The 15,915-nt window shown below is 45.6% G+C and overlaps 1 long non-coding RNA gene and 1 pseudogene across 1 annotated transcript in view; one reads left to right on the forward strand and one right to left on the reverse strand.

The window, feature by feature from the left end:
* Positions 1–12,726, forward strand: part of LOC141584646 (uncharacterized) — a 26,489-nt gene extending 13,763 nt beyond the window's left edge. Inside the window, exon 3 of the long non-coding RNA XR_012517825.1 lies at positions 6,640–12,726. This is a non-coding gene — a long non-coding RNA (uncharacterized LOC141584646). The remainder of the gene's footprint in view (positions 1–6,639) is intronic.
* A 1,023-nt stretch (positions 12,727–13,749) lies between these two features.
* On the reverse strand, positions 13,750–13,826 carry LOC120368128 (U7 small nuclear RNA; annotated as a pseudogene).
* Positions 13,827–15,915: the final 2,089 nt, after the last annotated feature.

Raw genomic sequence — 15,915 nt, forward strand, 5'->3', positions numbered from 1 at the left:
AGGGAGGGCCGGTGTCACGGCCGGGAGCCGGTCATCGACGAGCTGGAGAGGCGCGCGGCTGAGCTGCGGGCTGGGGGAAGTGGAGCCAGACCCGGGGGTGTCAGAGCAGGAAGGACCCGCGGGATCGTTCAGGGGGAGCCCACGCCCCAGAGGTGGGAAAGGACAAAATGCCCCTGAAACCTCCGAACCTCTCCGCCCCAGCAGCCATCCGCGGGCAGCAGGCACAGCCCAGGCACAGAGCCGGAATCCGGTCTTTAAACGCTGGCTCCCCACTCACCAGCTGTTGACCTTGGTCAAGTTACTTAACCTCTCTGTCTTTTCCGTTCTCTGGGAAATGGGGATAACCCACTTCATAATGTGACTGTGGGATTAACTGAGTTCATACCTGGGAACCGCGTTATCCTGCACTGCTCACTAGACCATCTCCTGCAATTCTTTTTTTTTTTTTTTTTTTTAATTGAAATGGACATGAATGCCAAGACTTTCTAAGAGACTTAGAGTGCCATTCATTGCTATTCTAGGAAGTATTCCTGGAGGCCAGGTTGCCACCAGCCAGCCTGCACTGGGCCCTACAGGGTACAAAGACTGGAAGACAAGCCTCTCCCTCCAAATGATAGATGCTTACTGGTATGGGAAATATAGCGTGCCAGGTGGTGTGCTGACCGCTGGAGCTGGCTTTCTGAAGGGCTGTGAGTTCCAGGCGGAGAACAGCTGCAGCAACTGAGGGAGGTACTGGCATGTACTTACTGTCCTTACAACTTCCAGGGAATTTAAGAGACCATTTATGTATTTTTGTTATTGCTGTTTGAGGGATTTATTTTTATTTTATTTTATATTTATTTTGAGACAGAGTCTTATTCTCACTCAGGCTGGAGTGCAGTGGTGCGATCTTGTCTCACCACAACCTCTGCCTCCTGGGTTCAAGCAATTTTCCTGCTTCAGCCTGCAGGGTGACTGGGATTACAGGCACACGCTACCATGCCTGGCTAATTTATTGTATTTTTAGTAGAGGCGGGGTTTCGCCATGTTGGCCAGGCTGGTCTTGAACTCCTCACCTTAAGTGATTCACCGCCTCAGCCTCCCAAAGTGCCAGGATTACAGGCATGAGCCACTGTGCGGGGGCTGTTTTTTTATTTTTTTTAAGACAGAGTCTCGCTCTGCAAACCAGGCTGGAGGCAGTGGAGATATCAGGGCTCACTGCAGCCCCACTTCCCCAGCTCAAGCCATCCTCCCAGCTCAGCCTTCCTAGCTGCTTGGGACTACAGTCTAGTACCACCTCTTCTTTGTAGAGGCAGGGTCTCACCATGTTGTCCAGGCTGGCCTCAAACTCCTGGGCTCAAGTGATCTTCCCTCCTTGGCCTCTGAAAGTTCTGGCCTCACAAAGTGAGCCACCACATCCAGCCTCTAAAAGACCAATTGGCTCATTTTAGACATGAGGAAAACGAGCCACAAGGAGGCTATGGCCTGCTCCAGGGCCACTTCACTTTACAAAAGCTAGTTTTCCTAATTTCTTGTCCTAGTTCTTCTCGAAGCTTTCTCCAACTCTGAGTGCAAAGCCTTAGCTCACATTGTGACATATTCATAGTTTCTTCAAGAGATGTCCTCACCTGTTATCTGGACATCACCCTCTTCCACCCTAACTGTCACCACTCTCCTTAAATTCCTGCTGCCTCCGTGACAAAAGACACCTCCTCCTCCACCTCTGATCTCCTCCCAGCCAGGCTCTCAAGCCAGCCCATCCCTTCCATCACCACCCAACCTTGTTGCATCAGTCTCACCTTCTAAGAGCTGCTCCCTCAGAGCCCACAAGGGACCCAAATGACATGGCAAAGTTTCAAGGTATTGTGATATACATATTGGGGATTACATGATTTTTCTGTTGACAATAATTTCTCTCAATGCTGAAAATGTGAGTGGTCAGAATGCTTGTAGTTGGGAAGACTTTTTCACAGGAACCTTCCCTGGCTTTCGGGATAAGTGAACCCCTCTGGCTGCCCTGGATCCTTCCCCTCAACCTAGACACATGCTCAAGTATCTTCCAATTTAGAAATGTGCTCCCTCGTCCTGAGTGTCTTACTTTCTTTTTGTTTTCTTTCTTTTCTTTTTTTTTTTTTTTTCTTGAGGCAAAGTCTCGCTCTTTCACTCAGGCTGAAGTGAAGTGGCACGGTCTCAACTCACTGCAACCTCTGCCCTCCCCCACCCCACCCCACTGCCAACCAGGGTTCAAGCGATTCTCCTGCCTCAGCCTCCCAAGGAGCTGGGATTACAAGTGCGTGCCACCACACCCAGCTAATTTTTGTCTTCTTAGTAGAGATGGGTTTTCACCATGTTGGCCAGGCTGCTCTCAAACTCCTCATCTCAGGTGATCCACCTGCCTCCGCCTTCCAAACTGCTGGGATTACAGGCATGAGCCACCACACCAAGCACTGAGTGTCCTCTTCTGCCTACCATCTTTTCTCTTAATTCTCATATACACTCAGTTTTAATGGCTACATCTATGCTGCTAGATCACAGATAACAAGTCCTGACCATTTATTCCCTTAGCATGGCTTCCTGGGCATCCCAGTGGCACCTCACACTGTCAGAACGGAATTCCTCGATTCCTCAAGACACACTCCTGCTTTATCTCATCTGGTGGCACCACGATTCACCCACTCACTCAAGCCAGAAGCCTGGGAGCCATCAGTTCCCACCACTCCGGAATTCCTTTGGTTACACAGTTCTACTAGTGTTACTTTCCACATATCAAGTCCGTTTGCTCCTCCCTTTCTGCCCCTCCTCTTCGTTTTGGTCTATACTGCCTGTCATCTAAACATGTCCTAGTCTCCTCCCTCCAATTCCTGCCTCTGACCTCAGCTAACTCAGCTGCTGTGGAAGGCCTTACCTAACTGCCCTCCTGCACTTTCACCTCTGTATCAAGTGCCCTGCTTTATTTGACTCAGAGTGCATTTACTATATAAAATTATCTGGCTTACACCTTTGTTTGCTGGTCTGGGTCTCTCCTCCATGATAATGGAAGCTCCTCGAGGTTGGGAACCTTCTCTGGCTCGTTTGTTGTTCTATTCCCATCATCTAGATTAATGCCTGGTACATAGGAGGTGCTCAAGAAATATTTGCAGTCAGGTGCAGTGATTCAGTCTATAATCCCAGCACTTTGAGAGGCCGAGGCGAACAGACCACTCGAGGTCAAGAGTTTGAGACCAGCCTAGGCAACATGGTAAAACCCATCTCTACTAAAAATACAAAAATTAGCCAGGCATGGTGGCGTGGGCCTGTAGTCCAAGCTACTCAGGAGGCTAAGGCATGAGAATCACCTGAACCTGGGAGGCGGAGGTTGCAGTGAGCTGAGATCACGCCACTGCACTCCAGCCTGGGTGATAGAGCAAGACTCCAGCTCAAAAAAAAGAAAGAAAGAAAGAAAGAAAGAAATATTTGTTAGGCCAGGTGCGGTGGCTCAAGCCTGTAGTCCCAGCACTTTGGGAGGCTGAGGCAGGTGGATCACGAGGTCAAGAGATCGAGACCATCCTGGTCAACATGGTGAAACCCTGTCTCTACTAAAAATATTAAAAAATCAGCTGGGCATGGTGGTGCGTGCCTGTAATCCCAGCTACTCAGGAGGCTGAGACAGGAGAATTGCCCGAACCCAGGAGGCGGAGGTTGCAGTGAGCTGAGATCACACCATTGCACTCCAGCCAGGGTAACAAGAGCGAAACTCTGTCTCAAAAAAAGAAAAAAAAAAAAAAGAAATATTTGTTGAATGAATGAATGCTCTAGATCATTATTGCTCAACAGAAATACACTGTGAGACACATGCATAATTTTATTTTATTTTTATTTATTAATTTTTTTTCCAGACCTAGTCTCACTCTGTTGCCCAGGCTAGAGTGCAGTGGCATGACCTCAGCTCACTACAGCCTCCACCTTCCTGGTTCAAGCAATTCTCGTGTCTCAGCCTCCTAAGTAGCTAGGATTACAGGCCTGCACTACCATGCCCAGCTAATTTTTTCTATTTTTAGTAGAGACAAGGTTTCACCATGTTGCCCAGGCTGGTCCTGAACTCCTGATCTCAAGCAATCTGCCCAACTTGTTCTCCCAATGTGCCTGGGTTACAGTCGTGAGCCACTGTGTCCGGCCACATGTATAATGTTAAATTTTCTTGTAGCCACATCAAAAAGGTTTAAAGAAACCATAAAATTAATGTATAATATATTTTATTTAGCCCAATATATCCAAAAGATTATCATTTCAACAAGTCATCAACATGAAATATATTAATGAGATGTTTTAAAATCTTTTTTCATTAAGTCTTCAAAATCCCATGTATTTGACATAGCACATCTCAACTCAAACTACTCACATTTCAAGTGATCAACAGCCACATGTGGCTAGTGGTTTCTGTACTGGACATGACAGCTCTAGACTTATCCCTCCTGTCATACTGTCCTGGCTTCAGTTGTGCTCTCTACTATTGTAAGAATAGATATGATAATTACATCATTATTGAATTCATTTTATCAACAAACATCCTCAGAGAGTCTGCCATGTTTCCATACAAAAAGGAGTGAGTGGCCCGGTGTGGTGGCTCACACCTGTAATCCCAGCGCTTTGGGAGGCCAAGATGGGTGGATCACAAGGTCATGAGTTCGAGACCATCCTGGTCAACATGGTGAAACCCTGTCTCTACTAAAAATACAAAAATTAACTGGGCATGATGGTACATGCCTGTAGTCCCAGCTACTCGGGAGACTGAGGCAGGAGAATCTCTTGAACCCAGGGGGCAGAGGTTGCATGGAGTTGAGATTCCCCACTGCACTCCAGCCTGGGTGACAGACTGAGACTTCATCTAAAAAAAAAAAAAGAAGTGAGCATACAAAAATGAATTGCAAATTGCCCAAGATGACGACAGTCTAGTATGAGAGAAAGACACGTAAACAACTGCCATATAATGCAATAAAAAATATATATGCCAGTTGCTATAGGAAACAGCAAATTTGGTCTGGAGGATCCAAGAAAAGCCTCAAAGGGAAGTGAGGCTTTAGACCAGCCTTGAAGAACAAGTAGAAGCTGGCCAAGCAGACACGGAAGAGGTGGGGCTGTCCCGGCAGCAGAGACAAACCATGTTAAAGGCAGAAAGAAATGTATGACAGAGCTGCCGCTTTATAAAGTGCAAGTAATTTGCTCTGGTTGGAAATACTGGGATGTCATGTGTGAGGAGGGCTGGCAGGAGGTGAAGATGGAGAGGGGGCTCAATCTCAGAGGATTATACATCTTAAATGATTTGTATTTGAGGCCAGGCGTGGTGGCTCATGCCTGTAATCTCAGCATTTTGGGAGGCTGAGGTGGGAGGATCGCTTGAGGCCAGGAGTTTGAGACCAGCCAGGGCAACATAATGAGACCCCAACCTCTAACCCCCCAAAAATTAGCACACATCTGTAGTCCCAGTTACTCTGGAGGCTGAGGTGGGAGGATTACTTGATCCTGGAGGCTGCAGTGAGCCATGATTGTGCTACTACTGATTCCAGCTTGGGCAACAGAATGAGACCCCATCTTTGAAAAAGAAAAAATAAACTGTATAAGTGGTAGGAGGGATGGACTTGATCAGAGTAGCATCTTTAAAGCTCTGTCTGGTAGCTGGTATGGACCATGGTTTACAAGGAAGAGGGATAGGAGGCAGAAAGAACATTTAGGAGGCTCCTGCAATTGTCCTGGCAAGAGAGGATAGGCCCTGAACTAAGGCAATGGCAGAGAAGGGGAGGAAGACGGAGGACACAGGTGTGAAGGATCTAGGTAGGAATTGGAGTCAGCTGGGAGGAGAGCATGAGATGGCTGGGAGGAGGGCACTAGAGACAGCTGGGAGGAAAGCACGAGACGGCTGGGAGAGGGCACTAGAGACAGCTGGGAGAGGGCATTAGAGACGGCTGGGAGAGGGCCCTAGAGACGGCTGGGAGGAGGGCACTAGAGACGGCTGGGAGGAGGGCACTAGAGACGGCTGGGAGGAGAGCACGAGACGGCTGGGAGAGGGCACTAGAGACAGCTGGAAGAGGGCATTAGAGACAGCTGGGAGAGGGCGCTAGAGACGGCTGGGAGAGGGTACTAGAGACGGCTGGGAGAGGGCACTAGAGACGGCTGGGAGAGGGCACTAGAGACGGCTGGGAGAGGGCGCTAGAGACGGCTGGGAGAGGGCGCTAGAGACGGCTGGGAGAGGGCACTAGAGACGGCTGGGAGGAGAGCATGAGAGACGGCTGGGAGAGGGCACTAGAGACAGCTGGAAGAGGGCATTAGAGACGGCTGGGAGAGGGCATTAGAGACGGCTGGGAGAGGGCGCTAGAGACGGCTGGGAGAGGGCGCTAGAGACGGCTGGGAGAGGGCACTAGAGACGGCTGGGAGAGGGTACTAGAGACAGCTGGGAGAGGGCACTAGAGACGGCTGGGAGAGGGCACTAGAGACGGCTGGGAGAGGGCACTAGAGACGGCTGGGAGAGGGCGCTAGAGACGGCTGGGAGGAGAGCACGAGACGGCTGGGAGAGGGCATTAGAGACGGCTGGGAGAGGGCATTAGAGACAGCTGGGAGAGGGCGCTAGAGACGGCTGGGAGGAGAGCACTAGAGATGATTATGGTTGTGAGCATGTTGGGTTTTCAGTACCCAGAGGCTCCGAAAAAGAGCTGTCAACTGTTTGGATACTCATCTGTGACACCAAGAGAGGCACTAGCTACAGAGAGTTTTGGCATCATTAGCAGAGAGGTGGTGCTTAAAACGAAGGAAATGAATTCAGTGTCCCAAGAAGAGGAGAGAGCCAAAGAGAATGGTGAACAGAAGCCACTTCAGAGGGGCCGGTGACACTTGCCACCAGCACAGCACCATGGGCGTCTGAACTCAATAACGTATCTAACAACCCAGCACTGAGAGCTGCTCCCTCAGAGCCCACAAGGGACCCAAGTGACACGGCAGTACTTTGAGGTATTGTGATATTAGAGATTACATGATTTTTGTTAACAACTGTTTCTCTTAATGCTGAAAATATGAGTGGTCAGAATGCTTGTAGTTGGGAAGAAGTTTTCACAGAAACCTTCCCTGGGTTTGGGGGTAAGTCATAAACCCAACAAATATAATCCTATTTTGTGACAATATAGTACTCTGTAGATTAAACAGTAATTTCATCAATTCTGTCTCCCGTAATCCTCACAATGGCTGTCTGAAGAACATAGAGCCATTTATGGATGAAGAAACTGGGGCTGAAAGAAGTTAGATGACTTGCCCAATTCAAATGGCTAAGAAGACACAGGGCAAACTTAAAGTAGCTGGACTCATGATCACACAGCTGACCCTCAGCGAAGCTCCTCTCCGAGCACCTTAGACAATGGTGTTTGGACGCACCTTGATTTCATCATTTGACTTATTGCCCAGGAGACTAAGGTCTGAAGTTTTGCTCAGTGTAGGTCAATTTCAAATTATTGTTTGAAAAGGGTGGTATATGGCTTTTTGAAAAGGCATTCAGGGCCAGGTGCAGTGGCTAACGCCTGTAATCCCAGCACTTTGGGAGGCTGAGGCCGGCAGATCACCTGAGGTCGGGAGTTCAAGACCAGCCTGACCAACATAGAGAAACCCTGTCTCTACTAAAAATACAAAATTAGGTGGGCATGGTGACGTATGCCTGTAATCACAGCTACTCGGGAGGCTGAGGAAGGAGAATTGCTTGAACCCAGGAGGTGGAAGTTTCAGTCAGCCCAAATTGCACCATTGCACCTGGGCAAGCTGAAAAACCTGAAAAAATAAATAAATAAACTGTATAAGTGGAAGGAGGGATGGACTTGATCAGAGCAGCATCTTTAAAGCTCTGTCTGGTAGCTGGGGAGAACTAGAGCAAAACTCTGTCGCGGGGCAGGGTAGGCGGGTGGGCGGGGGAAGGCATTCGGGCTGAGTGGGGTGGCTTACATCTGTAGTCCCAGCACTTTGGAAGCTGAGGCGGGCAGATCATTGGAGGTTGGGAGTTTGAGAACAGCCCGGCCAACATGGTGAAACCCCATCTCTACTAAAAATACAAAAATTAGCTGGGTGTGGTGGTGCATGCCTGTAATCCCAGCTACTTGGGAGGCTGAGACACAAGAATTGCTTGAACCCTGGAAGCACAGGTTGCAGTGAGCCAAGATCGCGCCACTGCACACCAGACGGGGCGACAGAGCGAAACTCCATGTCAAAAAATAAGGGAAAAAGGCATTCGGACAATAAAGATGTTTTTTATTTTTGTTTTCTGCTTTTTAAGGAGCATGGATCTTGAAAGTCATGAAGGCTAATATGGTGGCTGTGACGAAGCATCAAATTTGACTCCAAGCCTCCTGGAAGCAAAAATAGAAACACAGAGGCTATTTTTGCTCTTTTGTACAATGAGGCTATTTTGGCATTTTGTACAATGCCAATTACCTAAGGAAGACACAATGTTTTATAACGCAGATTCAAAATAACTGACTTAACCACCTTACCATGCCTGTTTCTGCCACAGAGGGGAAGTGAAAGCAGAACTTTGAGGAGCTTGGTCACATTGGAAGCAGGAACAATGGGCAGATTAATGATCTTCAGGAAGAGTAAAGTAGAAGTCAGCCCCACTTTCACTCTTTAGCCCCCAGCTCCTCAATGTTCACCCTCTTACCCTTGTCACACGTTTCTGTTCTCCTTTTTTTTTTTAAATCTTTTTGATAAAAGCTGTGTTTGTATTCTTATGAAAGGCTACGCGCTCTAGATGAATGTGCAAGGGGCAGTTAAGCAGACTGACCTATACGGTGTGTAGGGACAGAGCAAGTGATCTGAGAGACCAGGGCAAGAATGCTGTGCTTAGTGTGTAGGTCACTAGGATCCTCTCTGGAGAAGGAACCAGGGAGGGCCCAGCCCACCCCAAAAAAATCTCTGAAAGAATCTCTTGGTGCGTGGATCTCCCTAAGTCTTTCCAATAACCCTGAGTGCTGTGACTAGGGCTGCAATTATTAACGTGCATTTGAGGAGGAGTGGGGGTAAAAGTGGCTGTGTGTCCGGCCCCTAACACAGTGCCAGGCATACAGCAGATGTACAATTAATGTTAACTGAAGAGGGGAAAGGAGAGATAAAGAAAGAAAGTGGGGGAAAAGGAGGGAAGGAAATTGAGATGGAAGGAAGGAATTCTAAAGGGAAAAGAGTGATACAAAAATAAAATGACGGGAGAGGTAAAGTTAGCATGTCAAATGTTTTTCAAAGGTCTTGTGCGGTTGCCAGAGGAGGTCTGCAATTTTGTCCTGGGTTTCCTAGCAACCAAAGCAAGGAGGGAAACACAATCAGTTATAACATTCACAGTAGCCATAAGATAAAAACAGATCTGTTGCTCAGAAAAACTCTTCCCTGGCTCCTGTTAAAGGGAACACCATGTCATATAGTTTATCCTCAGCAACATTCCTGCAATAAATATAGAATCACATCCTGAACAATTGTCTCTCAGAACATCCTCAATGCAGGTGACTTGCATATTGGCAAGTGCCACTCAGGACACTCAAATGGTCGAAACAGTTTCATATAAAAAGCAACTTTCTGGCCGGGCGTAGTGGCTCAGGCCTATAATCCCAGCACTTTGGGGGGCCGAGGCGGGTGGATCATGAGGTCAAGAGATCGAGACCATCCTGGTCTACATGGTGAAACCCCGTCTCTACTAAAAATACAAAAATTAGCTGGGCATGATGGCGTGTGCCTGTAATCCCAGCTACTCAGGAGGCTGAGGCAGGAGAATTGCCTGAACCCAGGAGGCGGAGGTTGCGGTGAGCCAAGATCGCGCCATTGCACTCCAGCCTGGGTAACAAGAGCGAGACTCCGTCTCAAAAAAAAAAAAAAAAAGGCAACTTTCTGAGGTTCTGGCTTCTTTTCAGTGATATATTTTTACAATATCTGGGAACAGGGATGAAAATACCTTCCTGGTACCCACACCATCACTTCTAGTCTCAGCCCAGGACAAACATCACCAAATGATCAGTGAACTTTTGCCGTTGAGACTGGACACTGCCTCATAATCCTTTCCAATCATACCCATTAACAGGGTTCTTCTCCCATGTCAACGTCAATTATCTGCCAGCTCTGATCAAAGGGAATTGGTGAATATCCTTCAAGCAATACTCTATGAATATTATTTCATATAATAAAACTTGAATACAAATGAGGCATGAGGGAGTGTGAAGTTATAGTGGCTGGCAAGAAAGAAGAAAATTATATATTGATAAGTAAGGCTAAAATGTAATGGTTTCACAAGCAAGGACTTGGATAATTTGACATTCTGTATGAAAAAAGTGAATTAGAACAAGGACTAAATCAAAATCCCATTTTGCTCTAGTATCCAGACTGTTCCTGGATGTGTCTCTCTCATACATACACATATGTGCACACACACTTTTTTTTTTTTTTTTTAGAGATAGGGTCTTTCTATGTTTGCCAGGCTGAACTTGATCTCCTCGGCTCAAGCAATCCTCCCACCTCAGCCTTCTGAGTATCTGGGACTACGGGTGCACACCCCAAACCCAGTTCTGTTTTATTTTTTAGAGAAAAAAAAAACAGTATTTGAAAACAGGGAAGCATTCTACTAGTGGACCAGAAAATGTGAAGGATGCATAGAAGAGTGTGCTGTTACTTTGGGTACACCTAATAAATGACATCGCTCCTACCGCTTGACTTTGAACTTGACTATGTAACTTGTTTTGGTCAATGAGACATTAGGAAATGTAAGCAGAGGCTTACAAAACTGCTTGTACATTAAGGTTTATCCTTTTAGAATGTACCTTCTTGGAACCTAGCCATGATGCTGTCAGGAAGCTCAGGCAGCCATGTGGAAAGGCTGACATGCAGAAGAACTGAAGCCCCTGGCTGACAACCTGAGTTGAGATCCCAGCCAGTAGCTATCACTCAAAATTAGCCATGGGAGGATGTCATTTTGAACCTTCCGACACCACATAAGCAAAACAACTGCATGGTCAACCCACAGAACCATGAGAAGTGGTACATTTTTTATGTTTTAAGCCACTGAATTTTGGGGTGGTTGTGCAATAGTAGATAACTTAAAAATACAAAGGAGCAATAGGGAAAGAATAGAGGATTAAGCCTGAAGCACCAAAATTCTTCCTAAGGGAGACAGGTTCAAGCTCAGAGTCAACAAATGCAAAGCATAGGAGACTGATCATTCAGGAAAAGCGTTGAGAACAGCTCAGATAGTCATCTCATATCCTTTTCTCTGCATGAACATGTAATAGCTAGAAGCAAAGGCTTTCACACTCAAGGTGAATCCGGAAAACTGCTGTCTAAAGAAAGTGGACAATCTTCCTAGGGAGCGTTTGTTGTTGTTGCTGTTGTTTTGCTTTTTAGACACAAGGTCTTGCTCTGTCACCCAGGCTGGAGTGCAGTTGTGCAGTCATAGCTCACTGCAGCTTCCATTTTTGGAGTTCAAGTGATCCTCCCACTTCAGCCTCAAGAGTCTTGGACTACAGACTTGCACAACCACACTTGGCTAATTTTTTAATTTTTTGTAGCGATGAGATCTCATTATATTGCCCAGGGTGGCCCATGGAGTGTTTGAAGGGGGTTATAGGGCTTGAGAATGAAGCAGACCCCAGTTTGAAATACTAAAGAGATCTATCCCTCAGTAGAGGATAAAGCCCACTTAAACTATTGTGAATATCTGTAACCTGTTTGCTTCTCATCCAGACACCCTAAAAGGGTTTCTATCTTTTGATAGGCCCCACCTACTTACAAAGAACCCTCAGATGATTTTGTCAGTCAAGGAAGGGGCCTCATAATGACTTACACATCTCTGCAAAGATACTCATGGAAACTACCATACTAGTTAACATAATCCTTTATCAATATAAACAGAAAACCAAAGTTTGCAAATATATTAGAAAAACCAACAGCATGGAAGAGAAGGTCCAAGTTGGACCAATAGAAAAATTGACCTTGGAGGAAACAGAGACAATTTAGGAAAGAAAGAAAGACTTTATGAAAATTATGGTCACTATCTTCAGAGTAATTTGAGAAGATGCTGCATTCAAGAACTGAGAAGAGGTGGCTATGGGAAAGAAACAAGCAAAGAATAAGAAAAGATTCTTGGAACTTAAAAGTGAGATTGCAATAGGGAACACTCAGTAAGTACGCTAAATAATAAATTGGATACAGCCAAAGACCAAACAGTTGATCTGGATCAAGGAATCTCAGAATGTAGAGCAAGAAAAACAAAGAGACAGCAAACACAAGAGAGTGCCAGGGACAGACCAGAGATCCAGCATCCATCTAATTAGGAAAGAACTGAGAAAATGAAGGAGAGAGAATACCCAACAAAGTCACAGAACAGCATTTTGTTAAGCTCAAGAAATATGTGAGTCTTTAAAATTGAAAATGTTCACTGAACAAAATTAAAGTAAAAAGGTTAAATTCTCAGGCATGGTGGCTTATACCTATAATCCCAGCACTTTGGGAGGCTGAGGCAAGAGGATCAGTTGAGCCCAGGAGTTCAAGACTAGCCTGGGCAATATGGTGAGACCTCCATCTCTATAAAAAAATTTAAAAATTAGCCAGATACGTTGTTGCACAGCTGTAGGCCCAGCTACTCAGAAGGCTGAGGTGGGAGAATCGCTCGAGCCTGGAAGGTCAAGACTGAAGTGAACTATGATTCCACTACACTCCAGCCTGGGGCAACACAGTGAGACCCCGCCTCAAAAAAAAAAAAAGATTAAACTTCCCTTACTAGTATTCCCAGTTCTCCTTACCCTAGTCATTCCTTTGTTTGATAGCACTATATAATACTAGCATACTATATAATTGTCTTATGCATTACACATATTATTTATGACCTGTCTCCCCTGCTAGATTATAAGCTCCAGGAGGGCAGGAATCTTTGATTTGTTCCCTAATGAAGCCCAACACCTTGAACAGTGTCTTGCACCCTGGAGCCATCAGTAAAGATTCGCCAAATTGAATTAAAATCTAGACACATCTCCAAGTGTGGTGGCTGATGCCTCTCTGTAATCCCAGCACTTCGGGAGGCTGAGGCAGGCAGATCACTTGGAGTCGGGAGTTCAAGACCAGCCTGGCCAATATGAAGAAACCCGGTCTCTACCAAAAATTCAAAATTAGCTGGGCATGGTGGCGCATGCCTGTAATCCCAGCTACTTGGGAGGCAGAGGCAGGAGAATCACTTGAACCCAGGAGCCAGAGGCTGCAGTGAGCTGAGATCGTGCCATTGCACTCTGGCCTGGGCAATAAGAGTAAAACTCCGTCTAAAAAAAAAAAAAAACCTAGACACATCTTGGCACAATTTCACAACTCCAAGTATAAATGGGAAATCCTAAAATCTTGGGGACTTCCTAGAAAGAACAAGAAGCAGAATTTTCACCTGACATAGACAACATTGGATCCTGGACAACAATGAGTAACATAACATCTTCATAGTTGGCAAGGAAGAAAAGCTTGGTACATTGTAAACCCTGCTGAAGTATCAGTCATTTGTAAGAACTCAGAGCATTTACTATTCATATTCCTTGGATGACAAAGTTATTCAAACATATTTTCTAGCAAAAATTAAAGGAGGGTCCAAGAAAAAAGACAACATGGGATACAAGAAATTGAAACCCCAAAGAAGTGAAAGAAGCTGGCAAGAGATGAAGAGGATTTGTCATTTTCGGATGCCCAAAAGAATTTCCTTGGACCAACAGTTGAAATGACATGAGGATTTACATTGATTAATATTCCCTTTTTTATGGGGGTTTTCCAGTAAAAAAAAAAAAAAAAAAAATGGAAAACCTGTTAGACAAATTCTAAAATAGCTGTAAAAATTGGTTATTTCGTGAATGATATTTACATAGTTACAAAGCTGAAATGCTATTTAAAATTTTTTAAATTTTGAAACAACTACAGGCTAAACATAGAAAACTTACTTAGAGTTACAAAATAAAATGTAAATTTTATAGCTTTACCCTGTAAGAACAGTAACTGACAAAAATTGAGGTGAGGGCAGGGGATGGGCAAAGAAGATGCTTCTCCTTAAAAAAAAAACAACCAAAATTGAAGTCCCCTCTGCGGTCCTGGTCTTCTCTCTCCATCTCTAGAAGCAATCACTCTCCTGAAATTTGGGCATAATCAGCCCATATTTACATACTTTACCTATAAACAATACATAGTTATTTTATAAAAATTTAAAGTGGCCGGGCACGGTGGCTCAAGCCTGTAATCCCAGCACTTTGGGAGGCCGAGGTGGGTGGATCACAAGGTCAAGAGATCGAGACCAACCTGGTCAACATGGTGAAACCCCGTCTCTACTAAAAATACAAAAAAATCAGCTGGGCATGGTGGCACGTGCCTGTAATCCCAGCTACTCAGGAGGCTGAGGCAGGAGAATTGCCTGAACCCAGGAGGCGGAGGTTGCGGTGAGCCGAGATCGCGCCATTGCACTCCAGCCTGGGTAACAAGAGCGAAACTCCGTCTCAAAAAAAAAAAAAAAAAAAAAAAAAAAAAAAAAAAAAATTAAAGCTTATGTAAATAATATCCTTACATGTTTTTTCACTTAAGTTTTTGAAATCCACTGATTTTAATACACTTGGTCATTCATTTTCACTGTTAGAGTATTGACCATACCACAGTTTATTTTAAATTCCCCCCACCAATGGGGCACTGAGTTGTTTCACTACCATAAACCACGTTGTAGTGAACATCCTTGTAATACTCGCCTTGTGCACATGCTCAGGAGTTTCTCCAGGGCGCCAATGTCTAAAAGTGAAATGGCCAGGTGCTGGGGGTGTGCACATTGTTTGAAGCCTCTTTGTACTTGGTCGGTCCATGGCGTCTCTGCAATTTGGCTGAGATCAAGTGTGTACTTGATCTGTCCAGGACCAGCTCCAGCTGGGGGATAGTCATGAGGAAGCAGGATTGCACAAAGAGGATGTGATCTAATGGAAAGAAACTGAGGGGAACTTAGCCAGGCCTGTCTGTTCAGATTCTTCTTGGTGTCTCTTTGTGGATTAGCATGTTCCTAATGTCCCTTTCCTCTGCACATAGGAAGGGTACTTCTGAGGTGAGGGTTTTATGACTCACTCCAGAGAAGGGAAAGAGGGAAGTGAGAATGACCTTCCTGATTCTGCTGTTTTCTCAAATGCCAAGATGCTATCTTTTGGGGTAATGTGTCCTGAACCTCATCAGGAGAGAGTGATTAATTTGGCCAGAGAGGCAGGCTAGTTAGATAGAGACTGTGAACCCTGAAGGACCAGGGTAGAGAGTGCCTTTCAGAAGGAAGGCAGTTCAGCGGGTAGAAAGACCCACAGCACAATCTAGGAACTCCCAACCACCTGGCTGAGGGAGGAGGGTTAGTAAAAAAAATTTTTTGAGATGGAGTCTCTCTCTGTTCCCCAGGCTGGAGTGCAGTGGCATGATGTAAGCTCACTGCAACCTTCGCCCACCGGATTAAAGCAATTCTGCCTCAGCCTCCTGAGTATCTGGGACTATAAGCATGCATCACCATGCCCAGCTAATTTTTGTATTTTTAGTAGAGAAGGGGTTTTCACCATATTGGCCAGGCTGGTCTCGAACTCCTGACCTCATGATCTGCCCACCTCGGCCTCCCAAAGTGCTGGGATTACAGGTGTGAGCCACCAAGCCCAGCCTAAACTTTTTTTTTTTTTTTTTTTTTTTTTTTTTTGAGATAGAGTTTTGCTCGTATTGCCCAGGCTAGAGAACAATAGCACCATCTCAGCTCACTACAACCTCCAACTCCCAGATTTAAGTGACTCTACTGTCTCAGCCTCCTGAATAGCTGGGATTATAGACACTCACCACCACGCCTAGCTAATTTTTTTTTTTTTTTTTTTTTTGAGACAGAGTTTCACTCTCTTGCCCAGGCTGGAGTACAGTGGTGTGATCTCAACTCACTGCAAG

The sequence above is a fragment of the Saimiri boliviensis genome, chromosome 5, assembly GCF_048565385.1.
Source record: "Saimiri boliviensis isolate mSaiBol1 chromosome 5, mSaiBol1.pri, whole genome shotgun sequence".
Classification (NCBI taxonomy): Eukaryota; Metazoa; Chordata; class Mammalia; order Primates; family Cebidae; genus Saimiri; species Saimiri boliviensis.